Raw genomic sequence first — 23,936 nt, forward strand, 5'->3', positions numbered from 1 at the left:
TCCTTCCCTCTTTCTCTCTTTCTCTCTTTCTTCTTTTAAAACTCTTTAAAACTCAGTTTTTTTTTTCTTGTCTGGATTCATTCTTAAATTCACTCAATCACTTAATTGGTCTTCCCGTTAGGAGTGATGATTGCCACAACTACTTTGGACAGGGTCAGATCTGAGCATGATGAACTCTAGTGGTATTGGAGGAAGCTTTCAGTAGCAGACAACTGCAAAATCTAGCTACTTGCTACCCATGCAAAAATTTCTCTAGATTTTGTGCTATGGTCTTCTTTCAGAACRATTTGTCATCAGAAAGGAGCAGGGTAATCCCTGAAACATATAAAATACAAGCACGTGGAGTKTGCACCAGCCAAGACTCTTCCTCCTGTATCTGTTACAACTTTGTGACAATATGAATTGTACCCATTGCTGTAAAACAGCCCTTATATCTCTGCTTTGTGACAACACGTTATATCAAATAAATCACTGTTAGCTACTGTGCTTCACTGCTTCCTGGGTGGAGTTTGAATTCCAGCTTCTGGGCGTTTGATTACTCTTTTTTCTGTCATACTCACTGCAGTAATGTCAAGACAACTAAGACAATGTTTTAGGTACCTAGACCAAAAGCTTAGCTTCCTAAGCTCTTTGTATTCTCAGTCCAGAGAGCAATGTCCTTATAGACATCAGCTCAGGACAAAGCCCCAAATTAGCAGGAGCCTAGCTTTGATTTCTGACCATAGCCTCAGCATTACTTTAGAGCTAGATCATAATAATCCATCATTTTTCTTTCCTGTTTTGTGTAGAAAACAGAAACTTTTTCAGTAATTTAGAAATAATACCTAAAAATTATATGTAACTGTATGTCATAATCACATTACAGTCCTCTACTTTCTAACATTTTTTTTTGCACTAATTTGCTATGATCATCTTTTTCCTGTTAACTATTCAAGAGTAGTCAATATTCGGTCTGTATGAATTCATTGTTAGATCTGGTGAACACCAATTGTCAAATATTCTGTTAAATTCAATAAATATCTCATGCAACTTGAATATAAACGCCAAATCTAAATCTTAACTTTTCATGTTTTCTAACTCTCAGAAATGTTCTTACTATCAGGTTTTAGAATGCTAGATATGGAAAAGATAAATGTATACTTTTCCTGCACATTTTGTTTTAGTGAATGGTTTTCTTCAGTTAGATGCTTTCAAAGTTATAGTAGTATGAAGGACCAGTCTAGTACRTTAGCTAGTTCTCTGATTTTGATTATGAATCACTTTCTATCTTTACAGTGATGATACTCCTTAGATCAAGAAAATACACATTTCAACGTCAAGCTTGACATTCTCCTTTTAGCTCTTTGACATGTTAAATAACATGGAACTTAGATTGCAATGTATATAATGTTTTTTTAAATTACTATAGTAGAAGTGGGTTATAGCTTATATTTTGCAGTCAAAAGGATCCTGTCAAATGCATGTGGCCTTTTAAAACCTAGTTGTGATTGTCACAAATGAAAATTCAAACCCAACACACATAAGGCAGTACTAGGTGAGACCACTGTCAAATATTTGCCTTTCACTATTTTCATAGACTTATTAGGTTGGACAGGACCTTAAGAGATCATCTAGTCCAACTCTGCACACACAGGGTCACCTACAGCATGTGGCACAGTATTACATCCAAGCAGGTCTGGAATATCTCCAGAGAAGGAGATTCCACAACATATCTCGGCAATCTGCTCCAGTGCTCTGTCACCCTCACTGTTAAGAAATTCACTTCACTGTTGAACTTCATGAGGTTTCTCACCACCCAGCTGCTCAGACTGTCCAGGTCCCTCTGGATGGCGGTGCAGCCCTCTGGGGTATCAGCTACTCCTCACAGTTTCGTATCATCAGCAAACTTGCTGAGGGAGCATTCTGTCCCTTCATCCAGGTCACGGATGAATACATTGAACAGGACTGGGCCAAGGACAGATTCCTGGCAGACACCACTAACTATAGGCCTCCAACTAGACTCTGCACCACTGATCACCACTCTCTGAGCTCTGTCAGCCAGCCAGTTCTCAATCCACCTCACCATCCACTCACGCTTTTGGAGCTTGCTCAAGAGGATGCCGTGAGGGATGGTGTCAAAAGGCTTGCTGAAGTCCAGATAGATGGCATCCACCTCTCTCCCCTCATCTGCTCAGCCAGGCATTCCATCATAGAAGGCTATCAGGTTAGTTAAGCATGATTTCCCATAGGTGAATCCATACTGACTACTCCTGAGCATCTTCTTGTCCTCCACATGCTAGAGACAACATCCAGGAAGAGCTATTCCATCACTTTTCCAGGAATGTAGGTGAGGCTGACTAGCCAATTTCCAGGGACTCATACCTGTGGAACGTGGTCACCTGGCGGGGGAAGATGGGAATAGATTCTCCTGCCACCTCAACCAGGGACATACAGTTTCCATTCTTGTTCACCTCTTAATACTGTTAATTCTGCCCCCTCCATCCTATGGCAAGAGGGTAGGGGATCCTCAGATCCATTTGCAGGATTGTCTGGGTACATTTCCTGGGACAACTGCAGAGAGTGGCTCCACCACTCTATTTCTTTCTCAGAAGAGATCTTGCAGAGAGCTCCTTCCTGGGCCAGGAGTAGACCCCTGAACCCACCTGCGCCAAGGGCGGCTCCGCTCTGGGCCACTCACGCTCCATGGGGGCAGCTCTTGGGCCGCCTTCTCCGCTGGTTCTGCCTGCGTGGAGTCAGAGCTGCCTCTGGGCTGGGGCTGCTGCTCGCTTGGGGCTGGGCCCTGGGGCTGCCTCTCGGTTCCTACACCTTCTTCCTTGGTGGCTCCTGCCACGTTCGGCTCCTCTAGGCAAGGTGCTGTGGCGTGAGTGTCCRCCCCAGAGCCCTTCCCCTCGAGATCGAGGCTTTCCTTGCCTTAAATTTGAAACAAAAAGTCAACACATATATATTGGAAAAGACACATTTTAGTATGAACTGTTTAACAACATGCATYATTTGTTCCACATCATTATTGAAAGGGAAAGAAAGAAGAAAGGGTTACCGTACCACTATAAGAGAAGCCTGGGCATGCCATTCTTATTTGTAGCCAGACATGAAGGTGTCTGTGTTAGGATTAGTGAGCACAGAAGGTAATGAAAAAAAGTAAGAGATAGTCTCATACTCTGTCTCACAGTTTAAATATAAGCCACGTATTCCAAACATTAGAGAGACATTTATTGATTGCTCTTCTCTGACAGACTTTGGAGCCCTACCTATTAAATAACTGTTTCTAATTTATTTGAGGCTTACACAGTTATGGAAAAAAAAAACCTTATGGTTTCACAGATATTGATTTTGGCATTTTTTTTTGATCGTGGTATATATCCTTTTGCAAGTTAGAGGTTATTCTCTATGGAAGGTGTTCCTATTCTCTTGTAGAAAATGTCCCTAGGCAGAGCAAAGCACTGCAGCTCTTTGTATAGGAGAAGTGAGCATGTCAGTATTGGAAATACTGCTTGTATTGAGTATATGACTGAAATTGAAGACATATCCAAATAAAAATGCTAATAAATTTCTAGTCTTTCCAAAGAAATTGAAGGCTAACTACAGGTAAATTGCTGTCATTTCACTAAAATTTTTCTATCAATTARGATGACCATGTTCTCCATTGTTTCAAGAATGTGGTTATTCTGCTTTACAGTCTTTACTATTGTACTTCTCAGCTCTCAAAACTGCCTCTGTAGCATGCAGGAAATTGCACCTGTACTTGCATTTTCAGCAGCAGTACAGATTAACCCACAACTTATAGGTCTGTCATGCTTTTTGATATTGGATAGATTAGGTCATTATTCTTGTTAAGATATATGTTAGATTAGATTATCATACAATTATATGAAGTATTTTCCTATACAGCAAAAACAAACAGAAGTTTTTTGGGTGAAGTTTCCTGCTCTTAATGGGAAAGAACTACATTTTTTGAAGTTGAGCTACAAAGTATATTCTAACTTTKTAACTGAGAAAATGTAATATATATTCTCCATCAGTATTTCTCTATTCTCACACAAATATTATGTTAGATTGGATGGGATTTGGTAGCATGTATTTGAAAGTATTCTTTGAAATTGAAAAGGTACAAAGCATTCCAAAGATGTTATCATCTTTCAGTGAATGAAATCTTGTAAACTAAGGAATCTTTGAGATTACTTATATACCTAGATATATTAATGTAGAAAATATATTAACATTAAAGCATGAATGACTCTCTTAGTTCTGGCTGCTGGGCTCATTCTTTAATCAGATTGTTATAAATATAAAATCATAGAATCACAGAATCATTCTGACTGGAATGGGCCTTCATAGAATCTTAGAACTGTTATGTTTGGAAAAGACCTTTGAGATCGTCAACCGTAAGCCCCTCAACACCATACCTGTTAAATGGTGKCCTTAAGCACCTCATCTACACTTTACCTGAATGCTGCCAGGGCTGGTGACTCCACCACTTCCCTGGGTAGCCTGTTCCAATGCTTGACTACTCTTTCCGTGTTTAATTTTTTTCTAATATCTAACCTGAACCTCATCTGGCACAACAAAGAAAGAGTAATCTAATTCCTCATTTTATTCCTCAGGGCTGGCTGTATCTAATTTGTTTCTCTTTGATAGTTGTTGTATTGTTGTTGCATTTGGTTGTTTATTGCTATACTTAATCAATAAAAGGATAACAGATGAAGAGTGATAATTGACCAAATAGCTTTTGAATTTCTGCATTATACTTTTCCAGGTATGCTATTTTCTAAGGTTTCTTTGCGAGGACAATAAAACTCTATAGGGTCACTACACCACTATACCAGTACCATGGTACACTGGTACCATACATGCCCTTGTAATTCTACATGATTCAAGTTTGACAATGACAAAGACTAGACACAATTTTGAAAACTCTCCATGACTCTTATTTTCTTCAAACTCCTGTCTTCTGTGAAAACTATGACTTTTGACAGGTGGATGGAGTCAGGGTAAAGGGGAAAAATGTTGTGCAGAGTCCCAAGAAAAAGCAGGAAGCAAAACAGGTGCTGAGCAAAACCTGTTTGAGCAAAACAGGTCTCTTATCAACTTTTGATCTAAGAGTTTTACATTGAACTCTTTATATTGAATAGTAAACAACTGTTCAAAATARAAGCGTTTGTCTGTTCATACTGTTATTGTTCCTTGGCCAGCTTTTCTTGAGAAAAGGTGACTCTAACAAGCCAAAAGCAGCCTATAACCTGCACCATGTGGCCTTATCATGGCATATGCTTGTCTCCTTTTGTATTTGAGCTGATGCTTCTCTTCTAGGTGTATTCTTGAATCAAGACCATTTCAGTAAATCAATGCTGACAGAAAAAGAAAAAAAGATAAACAGAAGGAGTGCTTCAGTGGAGTTTCAGTTAGTTTAAGAAACCATTTCTGTGTGTTTGTATAAGGTTTGTTTATATAGAAGCATTGGGTGAGTGAAGAAAAAATATAAATATCACATGTAAGAGCACATGCACCTATAGACACATTCTAAAAAAAATCACTGTATTGGGATCAAGATTTATTCCCCTTTGCAGAATTATTTTTCTTTAATTCTTTTTTTCTCAGTTGTTTGAAATGATTSGTTTTTATTTTAAATGAAATACTTTGTTACCTGAAACAAAGTTAGTGATGAGTCTACATTTTAAAATGTTTTTAAACATATTTACAGTAGAAATGCAAAAAGACACTGACTGCAAAAAAATCCTGTTAGTAATCTTTTTAATTTTKTGAATTATAAAAATATCTGAGCCTTGTGTTACATTTTAAGTCCTGAAGGAAAAAGAAAAATACTTAATATATAAAATCATGAGATGATTTAATGCAGTAGAGGTAGCCATGAAATGCCTAAAGGAATTTAAAGATTGGAGAAGTTCAGTTTTCAATTACTATTATAGAGCTTTCTGATTCTTTGCTGTCATTTCACATTGATGTGTGGAGAGTGTGAAAGATGTCCCAAAGGTTTCTCTTTAAATGGGACAAGGGAAAATGCCTCCTCATGGTTTTTTTTTCACTTTCCCTATAAGCAGGAAGTTACTTTTATTTCAGCTTATATCTGAAATGAGTACTGAATACCAGAAGATACAAATAGAACTAGCTGAGAGTGAGAAAAGGTATATTGCAGATACTATGGAATAAAGATGGAAATGTTTTAGGCTAATTCATTTCAGGGTCTTTTAAAATTTTTATACATGTATGTAACTACTTTCATACTTCATTCCACTGGCTTATGTCAGATTTCACAGGTTTTTTTAACCTCCTAGTACAGGCATAAAATTTAGTTATAAGATTCTGACACTTGTAAAGCTTGACTCCTGTGTGACTTTTTCTGTGAAATAGGTTAAGCATGTTCAGAAGCTTTTGTAGTCTGACATTTAGTGACAAATCTCTGATCCCTGACTAAGCTGGACATTTTTTTGAATACAAATTTTAGATTCAAGCCCTATTTTCAGAGTTCAGACGCATTTTTCAAATGATGAAATCTTATTTTGATAGATGTAGGATTTTTAAATTAAAAAAAAAAAAGAAAAGAAAAAGAATCATTTAGGTACCTTTGATACCATTCCATTAGTTTACGGGCACGATGGAAAAAAAGCTATGTTTTTATGGCCTTGAACTACTGGATAATCGAACAAAGACAATTGCTGTAGTCACAGCCTGTGTTTTTAACTAGCACTCAAGCTGAGAGCCCTCTGCCTAGATTTCCCTGTGAATCATGTGTTAGCACTTGGTCAAATCGTACTGAGATTTCCTGTTCTGTCATCGTAGGTCATCATGGAATAATTCAGTGCTAGATAAAATACTAAAAAAACAGTGCTTCTTAAACAAAGAGCTAGATAGTAACAGCAGTTTGGCACAACAGCTCTTCTGGAAATGAGTGGCTGCTGTATTTTTACATGACATTGCACTGGGCTTTGTAGATGTCACCCTTGATTTCTGTATGCTGTCTTACTACTTTTAAACACCTCTAATTTCATTGTATGCACTGTCCTTCCCCACAGGTACCCACACACAGCTATTTTGCCAAGAGCCCTGAAGAGCTTAGTTTTGTTTAAAAATGTGCTACCCACCATAGTCAGAGAAGTTTGTTCCAGACTCTAACCTTAAATCACACACTTTAATGAAAGTACATAAAATGCAGAGAAAAAAAAACTCTTTTGCATATTTACTTGTGTAGTTTGGAACAGTGTGATAGAACATCTTTACATTTCTTCAGCATCAGATTTATTAATAAACTAGTTTTAGCAGTACGTAGTGGGGGCAGTGTAAAACTTTGCTGAACTTAACTTAAAAAAGTGTTTACAAGGCTGATATCAACATCTTTGCCACCTGAAGTCATGTATCTCATCAACTAAGAAAAGTCCCGTATTTGGGTTACAGATATCAATATTAGCAACACTTAGATCATCACAGAATTACTTATGGAAAATGAAATATGAAAGTACACTCAAGACTAAGAGGAGACTCCGCRAAAACATAAGCAAAACTTCTATATGAAATCAGTTTGCACTGCTTTATATTTAACTTTGAGAATTCCTCAAACATCTAAAGAAGGGAAATGTTGATTACAGAAGAGATTTCAGAAAATTACAAAAAGGCTGCAGGATTTTATTCCCCTACACTGCCATTGAACATTTCCAGGATAATAAATCCTTAAACACAGCGAAAGTGATGCATTAGAGAGTGTCAAAATTATCATTTGTCCCAGACAAGCTGGTAGTGAGTATGCATATGTTATTAGTATGTGGTCTGATATAATCTGTGAAAAAAGACTTTCTGAGCACAGAGTCACTCCAGTAAAACATCTTAAAATACTTTCTCCTGTGCAGGGAATGGCAAGGGCAAAACTTGATGTTTAAAAAAATTCAAGAAAAAAAAGAAAAATAGTTGAGTAAAAAGAGGGTACTTGATCATATTAGATATAGTTCTAAGACAAAGCTCTATTTTATTGTTAAGAAAGTTATAGAATTCTCAACAGTGTTGTGGGGAAATAACGAGTATTATATATTTAGACAAATTCATACCAAACTAATTGCTACTTAAGTCAATGTATTTTTATGAGAGATAAATGGGTTATATTTGTTCTGAATAGTTAGATACATTATGGGTTTATTTGATGACAGGTTAAACCTCTTGCATGTTTTTAATTTTATGAAAATATGAAGATAAAACTAGTACAGCCTTTGTCATGGTTTGTTTCCTTTTCTTACACAGACATAGACAAAGTCATTCCTTATCCAAACTCTAAGCAACACTTCGGTTCAGTGAAGCATTCAGTAGTACAGTATAACGTTTGTCTGAACACCATCTGTCTTACAGGTCCATCAAGGGAAAAGAAAGGAGATAAAATGGTTAATGACAGATTTAGGCAAAATTGTTGTTGGCAAAGTTGTGGATGTTGTAGTTCATTTTCTGAAAACTACTGTAGAGAATACCAGAACAATTAGAATATGGACAGTTTTGATAGCTCAAAAAAAAAAAAAAAAAGATCAAAAACTTTTGAAAATACAAAAGCAGGACAGCTTAAATTAATTTTACTTTGAATTTTGCTAAGCACATTTAAAAGGATTATGCAGCAAAATAAAATGAAAACTTTGGACTGGATTAAGCACTCAATAGAAACTTTTTCCCTCCTCCCAGATAGGCCAGAAATTCAGTCTCTAAAATTATTTTRTCTTATATATATAAAAGTACATATTTTTCCATTCCTCTTCTTTCACGAGAGGAAATCACCTCAGCTCATAATACCGTTTTTCTAGCTTGGCCCTGTGTGATCTTGAAGCAACAAGTTTAGGCTGCTGATCAGTGACGGATGGTGACAACGTTGACCTCAGTCTTGTAAGCTCTGCTGGGTTGGGTAGCACAGTTATCTAAATACCATCTAGATACAAGAGGAGAGGTGAGGAGGAGCAGAAAGCTGAGGCCATGAGCACAGCCCTGGCAGGAACAGGGAGAGGACAGCAGCAGCGGTGGTGTTTGGGGCTGGGGTAGTGAAGAGGCTGCATAGAGGGAGCATCCACTGATGTGCAAGAAGCAGCTGGAGATGCAGWAGCAGCTGCTGTGTGGCGAAGGGCAGATACCCATCAAACCTAACAAGTTACTRAACTAATTAAATTCCCAACTGCTTTTAAGCCAGCAAGTGACAACATTAATTAGGATGGCTTTTTCCCATCTTCACTGGTCAGAGGGCACTGGCCTTCTGTTTTGCTTTCAGACTGCACTATTTGAAACTGTCTCCTGGTGATCTCAGAGGAGATCACTGTAAGTAACCACATTTAGAAAAGGAGTCAGGAAGTATATGCAGTTACAACTTCGACATATCATTATTTATGTTAGGAGAGGGTTCAGAATTTCATATACCTAAAGAATTCTGATCTAAGTAATGAAAAGTGAAGCTCTATGTACCTTGACATGATATATATTAAAAAAAATAAATAAATTCAAAAAGCAATTAAAGCGGAGATAATGAGTGGGTCTCTATGCACCAGATGTTGTTCCGAAATATGCAACATGCATGTATTATGTGTGTGTAAAGGCACTGCACATGTACAATATGTTCAAGGGAGATGTAGTAGATGGGTCCTGAAGGTTTGCCTAGAGTTGAATGGATGACATATGTCATGGTCCCCATCCACAGTGTTTACAGAGACTGGAACTCCCTGGGATCAAAGTTCTGCAGTCAAATTTCTTCTCAAAAGGAACTCTGATTCATTCCAGTCTGAAAGAAAATTAATGTGTATGCATGCGATGTGATCATCCTGGGGCAAAGCTGGGAGCAAACCAAGCTAAAGTGTCAGAATTCCCTCTGTGTGACCACAGTGGGAGAAAGAATCATGAGGAAAATTCTTTGTACAGAATTGGCTTTGCTCCACAGATGCTGTTTGCCTTTGGCATCCTTTGTGCTGGTGTAAATGCCAGAGATTACCACTGAAACAAGATGTAGCATATAACATGACTACTCTGWAGCCGCGAAAGAAAAGGATGTTGCTCCAAAAAGCGTACAGGTAAATCTGACTCTCTAGCTCTCCGAGGTGAAGCCTCTTCTCATTTTTCCCAAGTTTTATCTAATCATGGTTTAATGCACACTATATGGGCAAACTATGACAAGAATATGGTCGTGCTCCCACACAGCAAAGATTGTGAACTGTTAGCACTGTACCCCTATTTGCCTGCTTTCACTTGCCTCAAGGACGCTTGCATTTTTAGCTCTTGAATAGCACAGCTTCAAGAGGAGAGCACTCACGGTGTAGCTTAGCCAGCAGCCTTGTTGTTCAGGCACTTCTCTGTGACCTGGTTTGGGAAGCGCTCTCCTCTTACCGCACCTGCAGGCTGAGATGGAAATGAAAACCAGCTCTTTAGCTTCTAGCTCTGACAGGATTTATTAGCTGAAGAGCCCAGACCCTGATTTTCGGCAAGGCTTTTAGTGAAAGAGGCCCTGGCTCCTGTGCAGCTCTCCCTGCTCTTGCTGTGTGTTGGTGGCTCYTCGTGCCCTGAGCTAGCCCACCAGCACACAGATGGGCTGCTGCCACAGCGTCCCAGCAATCACACTTCTGATGGGAGCGCTAGCAGGTCCCTAGGAAACCTTCCTGTTGGGCAAGAGGTTTCARGAGGTACTTTGGGGATACTTTACTGGTAATTACAGTTCTGGAGAAGAGGATTTTCGGTTGCCGTCCCTCATCTAGAGGCTTAAACTCCATGCAAATTTGGTGGGGTTAAGTCTAGATGCTTCCTCTAGCAAAAGCATTGCTAGGATTTGATTGAGCTTTTATAACCATGTAGTTTCACTTCAAAATACTTTATACCCTTATTATCATTCCTTTTTGTCTTGACTAAACAAATAATTTCCAAACTTTGTACTAATTCTCGTGTGTATTTTATCTTTGGGCTATGCTAGGAACAGTTGCCTATGGACTATTTAGATATACAGTCAGTATCTCTTTATGCAAACTACATTTAAATATTTATTGCTGCACAATGGCATGTCTATGTTAATGCCTTTCTCTCAGGGATTTATTCCACCAAAATTAACAGAATTAATTTATGTGAGGTATTTCATTTTCTTATGCCAGAGACATCCAATATTTTCTTTGTCATGAGCTAAGCCACATCTCAGACTGATGATCCATTGATGTTTTGATGTTTTGAGATTTGCTTTTAATGATAGCTATCTCTATTGAGTTCATACAGAATACAGTATGTAATAGGCATAAACCATGCTGAAGGTTTTTTGATATTCATTTTAAAGCTGATGAGTCAGTGTGAACCATGAATTCAGTCTGTGTCTAAGGCTCAATTATTTAATGACTTTACCACCATACCRTACAAGTCACATAGGGACTGTCAGCTTTTGAATAACTTTTTTGCTGCCTGTTCATGATCAGTCACAACCAAGCGATACAGGTGAACCAGAGTGTTTTTAGGTTTACCTGATTTTTCAAATCGTCTTTTTTTTTTTCCTTCTCTGAGTCTAAAATTGTTTGTTTGTAGTGCATGAAAGTCACAGCACAAAGCCACCTTTTGTGGTGGAGATACAATATAGAACTTTGAAGTTTGTGTAGCATAGATTTTATTATTCTTATCATCTCACTGCTTTATTAAAAAAGAGATAAACATGTTTTGTTTGTATGCATCAATCTTTCAAAAGATGGCAGAATGTAATACATTGCAATTCATAGGATTTAGAAGCATAAGAAATGAAATTGCTTTGCCTTAGAGGAGTTTTAATTCTAGCTTCCCATACAGTACTAAGCAGGTGGATTCAACTTGGGTGAAAGTGTATTACCAATTTCAGTTTCTATTAAAAATAAAATGCAATTTAATTAATGATTATCTTCAAGATGACAATTGAAGATGCCATGAAACTATATCGTATTAAAATCAGTTTGGAGCTAGATTTACCTTGTGTCTTAGGTGCAGCACAGGATGTACAAATAAAGCATGCTGAAGGTTTGATGAGTAACACCTTTATTATGTTCTTTGACTGGAACTAAATTAGAACATAATACTCATGGCAGTACAAGACAGCTGCATGAAAACAGAATGAATTCCTTGTATCAGTACGTTACAATAAATGTCATATGAATGCATAATGACAGAACACTTCCCATACCAAAGACATCTGCAGACTGCTCTGACTACAGAAGGTACTGGGTAATCCAGGTACCCTCTGAGTGGTGATTTTAGATAATCAGGTAGGTGACTGTAGGGAGATGTGGAAAAGATCTTATCTTGCATAGTACTGACATGTCTATGCTGACTAGGTTTTACTGTTACTTTTAAGGTTGGTGTGCGAGATATATAGTGGTCGCAGGAAACTCCAGGGCCTTTTCTTTGCTGCTGGTCATTGACTCCCCTGACCAAAGCAGTCAGGCCAAAGAACCAAGGCCAGTCTTGGTCTAGGCTTTGAAACAGTTTTGAAACTCTGGATACCCTATGGTATTCTTGCCTCACATTACCAAGCTCCCAAATGTATATTCCTAGTATTTCTATAACATCCCTCCCAGTGGTAGCTGATGAGGTAGTTTAGATGAGGAAAAAAAATACATATGTCTAAAAAGGAGACTATCAAGTGAGTATATATGAAGTTGAATTAGTTGCAGAAATAATGGAAGTAGGAAAAGAATTCAGGTCTGTTTCACCATCTGACCGTAAAGTCTCCTAGGAATAGGCCTTTCTCCTTGCTGTTATTTTTGGCATTTACTGCCCAACATTTTTATTTTAGGAGTACCACAAAATCAACTGGAATTCTACAGTAATTACAATGGTTGCATACATACTTTCAAACACATAAGCTTTGTTTCGGATGGATTGTGAGATGTTATTAAGTTCCATTAGTTGTGAGGTCCACATACAGATATTTTTATGGTGTGTTAGACAAATACAGTAAGAACAGAGTTTAGTTCCAAGAATGTACAGGCCATTTCTCTGTTCAAATTAAACCTGTCTGTTCTTTGCAGAGAACTAATAGCCATGGAATGAAGCTTTTTTATGTCCTAGAGAGTGTTGCCATAGACCTTTCAGTGAACAGAGTGTCCAAAGCCACATGACGGAAGAGTGGTCCAAAAATCAGGCTAACTTACTGCCTTTTCCTTCCACAAGGAAGAAGGCTATCAAATGGCAGATTTAGCAAGGAGTCATGCTGGAACTTAATGATAACCTAATCATAAGRCAGTAATGGCTAAACTCTGTTCTGCAGTCCTTCTCGATTTACTTAATGGCTGCCTCCAGCCTGATATTTAATACAAACTCTTGTTTTCTATATGCAATTTTATATTTAAAATCTATTTTAGTGTATCTCTGAAGGATGAAATCAAGTTTCAAGTCTGTAATATCATATAATTTTCTTTCAGTAGTAATAAGAATAAATGCAAATTTCAATCCATAGCACAAGTAAACATTTTAAAGAAAACACAGTGAATGCTACTGCTGCTTGCCCACCCAGCAGAAAAGTTACTCCTAAGTAATATAGAAAAATCCCAGTGTAATCAACTGAATCGTGTTTTAAAATTCAGAACCTATTTTTATTTGAATCTAATTAGGTGTGATTTATCAAAGTTCTTTGACTTCCATCTAACTAGTTCCATTTCATACTTCAATGGATTTACATATTGAGCTCCTGTTACGTAAGATCTTGCCAATAATTTGTTTATATTAAGTTCTTTGAGCTCTTGCATATGATATCACAAAGATGTTATAATTTCAAACTGTAAAAGGCAATTCAGAAAGCTACATCATCTTTTTCACAAATTATCAAAAGAATGAAATATAAATATGACTATGTTCAAATATTTTAAGCTCAGTATTCCACTAAGGAGTATATCATACCTCTAAAGACCAGAAATAAATTTTTATCTCTTCTTAAGAAATAGTAATTGCCTGGTTTAGAATTGAAAGAAGTGGCAAAAAATCAGCTGGCAATATCTCACTAAGGAATATTGTCATTTTAATAATGCCATCAGATATGAACCACTACACAGAAAACAAAGTCTTTCAGTAGTGATATACACATATGCAGCAGCATTGCATGTGACTACACAAGCAATTCCATTTAAGGTATAAAAATGGCAGAATAAATCAAGCTTTAGACCCTTCAAAATATTGCAGTTGCAGCTGTTATTGGTTTGATGGCTATAAAATGGACTGATTTCTTTCCGAATCTCTGATCTTCATAATCCAATGAATCACACCACTTAACAAGACCATAGCATTTATTGCTATGTGCAGCTAAATTTGTTGACAACTTTGGGATTAATAACGTTTGCTGCTCTGCATCCTCATTACTCAACTCTGGAGCTTATTTTCTAAGCTTCCATCTATACATTATTCTTCAGCCTTCTGTGCAATGCTGGGGTCTGCACAAGCCAATGAAAGCTATAGAAGCTGACTTTCAGCCAAGCAGCAGACTCTGCAAATATTGAGCTGACTTCTGGTCAGGGTGGAGACAGTGTGGAATGGAAGGTGGCCGGTTCCTGCTCTCCTGGCCAAGTTCAGCAGTGCATGACCGAGYCCTGCATGCTTCAACTGCTATTTGTCTGGAAACAGCAAAACACAGAAAGTGCATACACGTCTCCATAGCTTCTGGAGGGGAAAACCACTTTTATTGGTAGAGAGGCTTCTGTTTTGATAAATCACTAAAGAACTACTGAAACAGAAAGATCCTCAGTAGATGGTTTACAAGAAGGGGTGGTGACAATTCCAAAATCCTTTCCGCTTGAAAAGTAAAACTCAAGAATCTCCCACAGCAGCAAAGCAAGCAGACCCACACCACCTCAGTGCCTTAGAAACTTCAGAATCTGTCAATTAAGAGTTAGAAACAGAAACCTATAGGCTCTKTTCTACATTGGAAGGTGGATAAATAAAAGGGCTGATTTTCATGACTATTGATCTCTCACTGGAACACTGGAAGCCATTAGTGGCAAACCCATCTGAAAAGCAAGCAAAAAATTGTTAATTAGATGCTAACATGTTAAACGAGTGTTCAAATCTCACCCCCAGATCTGAGAATATTAACCTGGAAACCTCTGTACAGCATAAGGCATTCATGACTAATTTGTTGGTAGCATTTGTTCGGAAATCAATGCCCAGGAGTGCATAGTGTATTTTAAGAGCATGGTACAGTATTTCAAAATAACCTTTAACAGAGCTCTGGCCGGTGAGAAGTTATAACTCATGTTCCCTGACCATTGATAAAAAATAGCCTCAGTGCCTCAGCACTGGGATTTGGAAGAATGACCTGTCGAGCTGTGCTTCCAGGAGAGGRAAAAAAATCAATACTACAAAAGAAAGAGAAGGCAAGAGCACATGAAGAGCGTACCAGAGAAAGGTTTCACAGTGGATATCATCAGATGATAAACCTACATGAAGAGTGAGATAAGAAGGGCAAAGGCAGAGTRCAATCATCTCTCTGTTTTCAGGGTGCAATAATACATTGCACTTTCTATTATGTCACAGAAACAGTTCAAATATATTCGATGCCACACAGTAAAAGAATTATACATCAAGAAGTCTTTATCCAGACATAAATTCTATTGGTTAAGAGAGCATCTATGAACAGACCTAAATCCAATAGGATGAATAAGATTATACATCACTTGAACAAACAGGGGTGAGGAAATAGCTCCTTCCAGTTCTTAGGAAATACCTTTATTTTCTTCCCTGACAGTAATTTTGCAGTATTGTGTATTTCTTTGCACTAACAGTGCGTATTTTKCACAGTGCGTACTTTGCACAACAGTGTGTATTTCTTTGCACAGTGATGTCTCATCACTGCAATATTGTCACTTTGCTCACATCTGGTAGTTGCTTTGGCTCTGTGCACGAGCCAAAAAATTCTTTTGATGTTTGTGGCTAAAAGAAGCCTTTTCCCCAAAAGAATCAGAATCATAAATCCTCTTTACTGTGGAATATAAAAATAGATCTTCCCAGCATCTCTGCTACAAGAAAGAGTGTCTTTGAAGATATATCTAAGTTGCTGCTTTACCTCCTCAGGTTTTTGTAATAGATACAACTYTATCTTAATTGAAGTAAGTAATATTGAAACAAGAGCCTTAACAGCTGGAACTATATGCATATTTCATAACAAATAGATTGGAAAATTAACAAATGAAAATCTAATTCTAGAAATTATTCCATTTATTATTTTGTCTGGTAATTGTATAAAAAAACAAATCTTTCTATTTCTTATTTCCAACACAGCTATCTCAAAACAAAACAAAACAAAACAAAACAAAAAAAAAAGAAAAAAGAGAGAAAACACAAGGAAAAATAATCTTAATTTCACAAGATATTGTACTTTGCCTGAGTAAATTAGCACAGCTCCATTGATTTTAACTGTCCAGATGAAATATTGGGCCTGTACGATGGTTAATATCAAAGATTGCCTTTCTTTATACAGTGAGATATCACCTTCATTGATGTAGGCAGGGAACGGCATAAGCACCCACACATCCCGTCACATATGCACTCAGCCMTTGAAACACCATCCAGCTTCATTCTTCTGCAAAATATTTTTGCAGAGTGGGGAATGCTTTAAGGGGCATGTCAGAATACAAGCATGTAGCAGCCTGTGCAGTGAAAGACAAAGCAAAGCAAATGGAAAGAGTCCAGGATGATACTCAAAAAAAATACATACATAGTGGAACTGATCATTGTTCTAAAGCCAATAGTTTTATAAACATGGTTAAAACACTCAGAAAGCCTGTGTTTTTAGATGTCTAACTATRTGCATTATTGATGCACCTGGGTTGCTAGAAATTAATTAAAATATTATCACTTGTACCACAAGTAATTGAAATGATAGATGATGATGGCTTTGAAATTACCACTAGCGTAACGTATTTTTAATACGTGTACCATGAAACACAAACTTCAAGTGTCAATGATTCCCCTTGACTAAACATATTTAATCATCAGTGTTCACATGCTTGATSTAAGAACTACACACATCAATCACACACAAATATATGCTCAGCAGTAGGCCTAAGATTCTCATTGCTATTCCAAATTGTTGAGCAGGCTTTATACAATAATCTTTTCCTCTGTTAGACTGATGAAAAATGGAGAGGTCAGATTGTGTTTGGAAAAAACTAGCAAACAAAAGATCTGATGGTTTTATCAGTTCTAATGAAAAAGGTTCCAATCTGGAAGCGTAAAATGCTTATCCGCTTTGCTTGACAGACTGTTCAGAAAAAGTCTCCAGTAACCTCATCACTAATGACCCTTGCAGATATTTCATTGCCCAGCCCAGCAGGCTAATCAGGCATGCTTTTTTTTCAGCCAGTTCTGATAACAGAAGGGAATGTATTCATCATCATTCTGAGACTTATGTAAGCGTACAGTACTCCAGAAGAGACAAAACTGAAAAAGCCACAAGGCTCCGTAATCTATAAAAGCTTCTCTCATTCTCTCATTAGACCAAATGGAGTAAAATATTATACAAAGCAGTATGAGGGCTGCTCTAAATTTAGCCCTCTGCTTGAGTCCTCATGTTCTGAAAAATCCTGGACTTCTGAACCACAGTCTTTTCTTCTGACTGCCCTCTTCTTCATCAGCCTCACAGACAGAGATATAACAGGAGATGCTCTGTTGATTTTGTACAACCTGAGGATTCCTTTACAGACATCCCTATAACCAGATAGGTGGATATGCTGCCATAACTTGTAATTTAAATCATCATGTGCTTGAAGGTGAACAATTTAGTTTAAAAAACGTGTTTTGGCATGAGTTTTCATGATTAGAGTATTCTTACAATTAGCTTTTGGACATTCTAACTGCCTACGGGTCATTTTAGAAAAGTAAATCTTTATTTACAACTAAGACAGACATTGAGTCCTCTTCTCCAAGTCCTTATTGATATTCAGTAATGAAGATTATGTTTGAACAAAAAGGTTGATTAGAATAGCTGATGTTTTTTCAATTGTTTATCGATTACCAAACACTTTTCTGTTTTTTGTTTTTTAATTTTCTCATAATCCAGAAGTTTGGACAAACACTGTTGGCAAAGAATATGTAATCACATACCTTGAACTCTATTCTGCTACTCTATATTACTGCAGTAAATACTAATGCCATGTCTTGATTAGAGGTAACTTGTTTAAAGTACCAGTTTGGGTGTGAAAATTTGTACATAACTGGTTGTTGATGTTAGCTGGGTTGTCAATTATATTTTAGGTCTTCAAAGAATGAGTTCCTTTGGTCCTGGCAGACAGAGCAATTAAAATCTAACTAATGCAACATGTGTTGATTCAACATTCAAGAGGAACATTCAACATCAACATTCAAGAGGAGCACCCTGGGTATGTCCTCTAGGTTTTTACTGTCTCTTTAGTGAAGGACTCCACCACAGATAACGGGGCAGGGGTGGTTCTTTGGTGCCAAGTAAGTGAGATGTGACCAGGATGCTTTTTAGTTATTGTCTAATCAAACTTTTTCTCCTGAGACAAGGGACTATTTCTTTCTCCTGTTCTTTGTACAGCAGTTTACAGTCTGAACTTTTGGTTGTCACAGTATTAGAAATAATGAGATAGATACAGTGCTCAGAGACCATGGTTTTGTGAGATTAAATTATCTGGAAATATTTAAAAAAGAAAGATTAAAAAAAGAAAAAAAAACAGCAAAAAGCAGCCAACATGAGAGTGAGAGTTGAGGATGATCCTCCCTTTAGGCAGAAGGAAAATATAAATTCCTTAGACCTACATCTTGTTGACTGCTTTGCAGAATACACATGCTTAAAAAGAGCTACAAAGCCTAGAGGCTTACGGTCTATTTTTTGTAGCACCRTATTGCCGACTCTCATTTTCTATTTTAATGTCTGCTTTGAGACCTTCTAGACCTGTAGATGTACATAGTGCATCTTCCTGGAACTGAGTACTCTTGGCTTTCACTACATATTTTTGGAGAACAAAAAAACCTTTTATATCAAGATGAAGCGAATTGGAAAAAAAAAATAGTAAATAAGATTACCAAGTCCATTAAGCCTGTCAGATTTGTGTCCTGCTGTAATCAACCAAAAACAGGATTCAGGACTGTTCTGGAGCTATTGTATGCCCTTTCGCTATCTCTCATGMTAAGGATTATTAATCAATTATCTAAGGAAACAAGCATCATGCTAGCTAACTCACAGTTAAAAACTAAAGGAAAGATCTCCACTTAGTAGCCTTGTCATCAAAGTAGATATAGAGTGTGAGTAAGTACAGCACACGTATGACTGAGACAAAAGATTAAACAAACAACCTTTTCTACCCTGTGGTCTTTAAATATGTCGTGTGGTTTAGTAGGGCAAACCTAAGATATCATAGAATCATAGAATCATAGAATCATAGAATCATAGAATCATAGAATGCCGAAGGTTGGAAGGGACCTCAGAGGTCATCGAGTCCAACCCCCCTGCTCACGCAGGGKCACCTAGAGCACGTGGCACAGGGCTGCATCCAAGCGGGTTTTAAAGATCTCCAAAGAAGGAGACTCCACAACCTYTCTGGGCAGCCTGTTCCAGTGCTTTGTCACCCTCACAGTGAAGAAATGCTTCCTTAAGTTCCTGTGGAACTTCCGATGCTTCAGTTTGAAGCCATTTCCTCTAGTCCTATCCCTGCTCACCACTGAAAAGAGGCCGCCCCCCTCCTCCTCACTGCCTCCCTTGAGGTATTTATACACGCTGATCAGGTCCCCCCTCAGCCTCCTCTTCTCCAGGCTGAACAGACCCAGCTCTCTCAGCCTTTGCTCATACTCATATATGCCTTTGCTCATATTTTAGTCAATTTTTGCCTCATAAAAGACTACTCCATAAAATTAAGAACTATCACTATTTTCAAGTCACTAAATTCAGATTACTTGATCTTGGATGAAATCAGATACTCACAACCACAGAGATTTTTTTGGCACTCAAAGATGTGCTTGGTCATTAGGGGAATGTATGTGGATCCATTTATAAATTAATGTTCTCAATGCTAGAATTGTCTGTTTCTTGTTTTGKAGCATATCTAGGAACCCCTGGTGGCTATGGCAGTATTTCAGAAGAAAGGAATGGGCTTAAATGCCATCAGGCTGAAGCAGAGAATCAAGCTCAGCTTTCCTGGGTCCAGCCACAAAGTTATCATATAAATGGTCTTTCAACAAAAGAGACAAAGGTAGGTTTTCTGAAATAATATTGATATGAAGGTGCTATTGAGAAATATGACATTCTTTATCTTTTAGATCACACATCCACCTTTGTCCAGCCTTTCTTCTCTCTAGAGAACTTAGGCTCCAGAGAGATTTTTTTTTTCAAGCACACTGTTAGAAATATCATTCATGCTTTAGAGCCTCCCTGCTGTTTGCATCCTTTTCTGAGGGGCATAATTCTCTCTGCAATGGAAGCTAAGTGCCTCAGCACACAGTTGAGTATTTCACTCTGAGGGTCTAAAAATTATACAGTCAAATTTACCTATTAGAGGTAAACCCATTGTTCTCAGAGTCAACATATACCTCTAAGCAAGCACCCACCTAAGAAAGCAGTGTTATGCAAATAAAAATAAATCCACCTCCAACACAGGAATTGTTCCAGCATTGCCCATTGTGCCACATAGATTGCCCAGCAGCCATTTGCTAAGTAACAATAATTAACATTCACTCAACAGCCCATAGATCTTTAGCTGTAACACCTGTGCTATACCAATGCAATCTTGTATGATAAGAGTACTCTGAAACAGCCTATAGAGTAAGCCTTTGACGACACCACTTTGGTCACCGTAATCTCACTGTATTTCACAGATTAAGTGAAATTAAGTGTCTGTTTTATGGAAGTTGAGGAGTTCCTCTTCATAGGCACAGTGGAGTGGYGTGACCCAATGGAGCAGGGTGGGCACAGCTTCCCTGGGCCTATTTGGCTTATGCTACCACAGGCCAGTTCAGGAACCGCTTAGCCCTCTAAGGATAAAGCTCTGTTGCTGCAGCAATGTAATCAGGGTTTTAACTTCAGTTCTATATTAATATTCCTGATGCAGGAACCGTCTGCCTCTTTTTCAATTTCTGAAAGGTATGGATGAACCACATGACACAGCCACCTGCAGAAATTAGTCTCTGAAAGGGCAGGCTTCAAAGCCAGCAAGGAATGGAAGTGTTGCATTCACAGGCTGTCTCAGCTGCATACATTTTTTGTCCAATCAAATTCTTGAAAGACTGGAGAAAAGTAATTTTCTCTTTCCATTGTAGAAGAAAGCAAGCAAGCAAGAAAAGAGGCATAGAGAAAGAAAGGAAAAGTATCTTTATTTTTACTAACAAAGACACCTATTTGTTCTGAAATGGCCCCAAACCACACTGGTGTGAGAAGAGAAGCACTTGCACCAAAAAATGTACACTTGATTTRTGATTTTCTTTCTCTATTCAACATACCTAGCACTTGAAAGGAAGATGTTTATTATTAATGTTAGCAGAAACTTATTCTTGACACATTAATTCTCTAGAAAATAAAGAGACCAAAAAAAGATTGTTGTTATAGATTCACACTTAGTGATTTGAACAATGTTGGCCATACTGAGTTAATCTGGGCCAAACTTTAGCAAACTCAGATATACTGTCTGAGGCTGTAGTTAGGACATGACTCACTTTCTAAGCATCCTAATTTACAAATTAAAAAAAATTATGGGGTGAAAATATATTAAAGATTGCCAAGGATAATGGGTCAGTGAGAAGATAGCTGTTACCTTGTACACAAATTTGTTTGCATTATTTTGGGGGTGATTTTCTTCTTGTAAGCTCCTGGCAGCATATTTTTCAATTGCTTTTGCCTTAACACAGCTTTCTGAAAATTATAAAAACACAGTAGTGTTTAATAAAYTGGCCTAAGTTGTCCACATCCTACCGAGATAAAAGAGGAGACCACAGAATGCCAGCACCAGCAACATTATTTGTAGCAGATAAGGAAATCCCAGCAAATTCTGTTTGAGCCAAATCCTATCCTTCTAAGTAGAGAGCATGATTCTTTMAGTTGTTTTTAGGAGAGCTGTTTGAGTGAGATTACCACCAGTGAGATTATGGAGACTGGAAAGTTATCATTGCATGGACCAATATCAGGTATTTTTATAGCAATTACTATGAGTTAAAGACTCAAAACAGCCACTAAAGTGTTAGCTTCCTCTAACGTAATTAATACGCTATCAATCCTAAAATCAAGCTACCTATAACCTAGATCATTTCTGTAAATACTGACATTTTTGTTTTTCATTTTAATTAAAGTTGTAATTCTGCAGAGATCAATGGAATAAAGGCAGATCACAAAAAAAAAAAAAAAATCAGTGGGCTAGGTTTGTGCATCAGAGTTGTAAAAAGTAATTTAAAATAGGGAATAAACATGGGTGAGAGTCAGAAAACAGAAATGGCAGTGCATGATAAAGCAACTGCAGAGAACACCGTGGTATTAGAATGTTTTGCAGGCACTAGGGGAAAAAAAGAGGTTTTATATAATCTTGTTTTTATCAGAAGGAAGACATACTTATGAATACAAATACAAAACTCCACCAAGCAGAAGATAATTCTTAAAAGAAATATTTATGTGACACACTGAATGATGCTGACAGCTTCATTTTTCAGTATCTGTGCAWATATAATATATGGCTCTTTGACCTGCCAATAGTGTGAGAGTATGCTATAATGAAGAAAATATCTATGCAAGTGGCAATGAAATATTCACTAAAGCAGTCAATAAGCAGACAATAATCAGCAGTCACTGTAAGAAACAATCCAAGGCTATGGAAATTGTAACCTTGAGAGTGAAAAAAGCTAAGCTAACATAGGAAAGTATTTTTGTCACCTACTAAAATAGATGGAAAAATCCATAAATCTAAGGTTGTTGATTGCAATTGGTATTCAGTCAATTATTGTGTTATCTTGTCACTTTCAGGCAGAAAAAGATATAACAGTATCCCCAGTCTTTCACAATTTAACTAGGGAAAAAAAAAGGAAAAATGTAAGAAGACCTTCACTCACATCCACTACCAGGTCTGCCAGGTCATRTCAAATACATTATATAACACCATGCTAGTGTTCTGAAAACAGCTGAGGAAAGGTATTAGGAGAAGACGTGATTATGCCCTTTCAAGATGTAGCAGACACATTTTAAATGTAACAGAAGCACTGCCTTATTGTTCTGAATTATTTCTTCTAGCRATGCATATAAAAACACAGTGCACCATTTCTTTGTACTCCTTTGATTTCATTATTCCATGCCCAAGATTCATGAAACTGCCCTCCCTCAAGCATCTGAAAGCTGGGCATCCAGTTCAACACAAATGACCCACACATTTCCTTGATAGCCAAGAGAGAGAAATAGGGCTCTTTATCAGGCAATCTCACTGACAGTGAAAAGAAGTATTCAGTTATCTAAAAATAGGTATTTAGGGCCTCCTGAGATCCAACTATCTATCTGCAAATGATAGAGGATAGACCCTATGGCATAGGAGCACATGACCTATACTTGGTAAACTGCAGTACCTAATGCAACGCTTAACACCTATATTATGACTAGGGAGTCTGTCCCTGAGCMTCACTGTAAGAGCCACTCCGTGAAGGCTTTGTTCCCTTCTGCTAAGTATGAAGGCAGTCTAGGATGATGAGTTAAATGCAAATATCACTCTTTTAGATATTTAAATTGAGTGCATCTTTTGTACTAAAATTCTTCCTACTAATAATCCACGTAATTCTTCACACACAAAAAACAACTTTTCTTCTGCTTTATATTTGCCTTCATTTAGCTAGTTCTGAGGCAGATCATTTAAAAATATCTATGCAAAACTAATTTCCTCAAGTGCCTTTCCAAAGTGAGACACATGACAGTCAAAACTAATATGAGAAGAAGAGGGGCTAAATATGGTCATCCATGAGATTGTGGCAGCATCTATTTTTAGACTAAGCAAAGAATCATAGAATCATAGAATGCC

The sequence above is a fragment of the Nothoprocta perdicaria genome, unplaced genomic scaffold (assembly GCF_003342845.1).
Source record: "Nothoprocta perdicaria isolate Ctin4 unplaced genomic scaffold, notPer1 scaffold_125, whole genome shotgun sequence".
NCBI classification, from domain to species: Eukaryota; Metazoa; Chordata; class Aves; order Tinamiformes; family Tinamidae; genus Nothoprocta; species Nothoprocta perdicaria.